We start from the raw sequence: 1,982 nt of genomic DNA on the forward strand, positions 1-1,982 counted from the left end.
GCAGCCAGAGCAGAGAGTGTGTGTGTAGCATGCTAATTTGAAATCTAGCCAAGCCAGCTTTCCCATTTGTACCATTGTGTAAATAACAAAGCTAGGCAGGTTTCTTTTCAGTTTCCTCAGAGCAAGCACATTTCTGCCCCTCTTTGTAAAGGCAGCTCCTCTTGGGAAAAATAAAGTCCCTTTTGGTGTGCAGCAGCCAAGGTCTCATCATCCTCCTGGCTCTGTAAAGGGGTTGTCCAAGCTACTGTGGTCCATCTGCTGTTCTAGTGCCAAGCTGGTCCCTGCAGGCTCTCATGGCAGCTGCCAAAGTAATTTTGGGAGGTTTGTACATGAGGTGGTGGGCTCTCCGCTCTCTGTTTTCTCCTGTTAGACTCGCCAGTGCCTCAAAGGTCTCTGCCCCTTCACAGCTCCTCTCCTTGTGTTTAGGTGCAAGGATGGAGAGCGCACCCAAGACTCGTAGGAAGGAATTGGTCTAAAGTGCAAAATGTTCTGAATGTGAGAGGAAAAAAAAAAACCTGCAAAACCATTTTGATGAGAAAGGCAGAAGTGGGTATTTTGAGTAGCATCGGTTTATCTTTTGTTCATCTGTGTGCTTTCTGGACAGGTTAAGTTGTGGTGTTGGAGAATAACCTAAGTATTGCTTAGAGCAGCACACAGAGATGTGAGGTTTAGGACGATATCTCTCTGAAGATCAGTTTCAGTCTTTAAACCTGTTTCAGCTTCATTTTGTGATCTGGAAGCTGCCTTAGGCAGTGAGCTGGCTGCTCTTCTCACTTAGCAGATTTCTGAGCACTTGAAATTACTTGATACAATAAACTGGTACAGTGACGTCTATTAGGCTTTCTTTGTGAGCCAGACTTCGGAAGATATGGTGGCTGTTCATTCTCACATGAAAAAACTGTCTGGTTTACGTTTTTTAACTAACGTATTTCATCATAGTGAAATTATGCTGCTTGGCCTTTACGAAGCGTGTGTCCACCTATGCTCACGACGGCTCCTTGCTAGAAGGTAGGAGATGATCTAGACTTGGATCCTCTCTCAGGTGTCTTCCAGCTCATAAATCAGGTAGTATCATAAAAGCAATTTGATGAAAACTATAAAAAGAAGTTCTGTATCAGATCCTTTACTTGCTATTAAACCGGTTGAATTTACAGAATTTGTTTTTTTGTTAAAAAACATCTAGATATGTTATTTCAAAGGTACTTCTGGGACAATATTAGTTTTCAAAAAGGCTGCCGTTATCCTGACAGTGCTTTTGTAGCACTAGAAATTAGTGGAGGGGCACTGATTTGAAGTTCAGTGCTCAAGCAGGCTTGGGAAATGAAAGACGATATAACCCACCAGGCAAAGGGACGGAAAAAGAGGTTGGGCACCAAACTGTGTGTGGTTTGGGGGTTGGTTGGTTGGTTGTTCTTATTGGGTTGCCTCTTTCCTTTTGTCCAAACTACTTCTATGCTTTACATTCTTTCAATTGCTGCGTGAATCCATAAAATACAGCTTGGTGATCACATTCGCTACTGAACAAATGCTAATTGTAGGGTGTTGGTGAGGGATCTGCCATTGATAAGAACGGCCTTTGAGAGCAGCCAGACCTCTCTTGTGCCGTGAAGACCTGTGGGGTTTGGCCCAGCTGGAGAAGCTGGACTGGATAAAAACAAAATTGCTTTTTTGTGAATATTCTCACCAGGGTGTCCTGAAACAGCCTTGTTCAGGAAAGATAAGGTTAAATACACCTGCTTTTTAAGGACTGTGGTCAATTGCATTCGGTTTTGTTCAGTTCACAGAATAGAGCAGAACTGAAAATGTAATTTAAAGGCATTATTCTGGGTGATTTTGATTAGCACTTGTTTGTTTTCGATTTTGTTTTATTTTCCTTCACTAGGACAATGCTTCTTTGTCTTTACAGTACAACTGAATCCCTGGGTATGTGAGGGGTTCATGTTCAGCCTTTTACCATTTTTTAATGTATTAAAAATAACACC

This window comes from Mesitornis unicolor, unplaced genomic scaffold (assembly GCF_000695765.1).
Source record: "Mesitornis unicolor isolate BGI_N332 unplaced genomic scaffold, ASM69576v1 scaffold722, whole genome shotgun sequence".
In the NCBI taxonomy this organism is placed as follows: Eukaryota; Metazoa; Chordata; class Aves; order Mesitornithiformes; family Mesitornithidae; genus Mesitornis; species Mesitornis unicolor.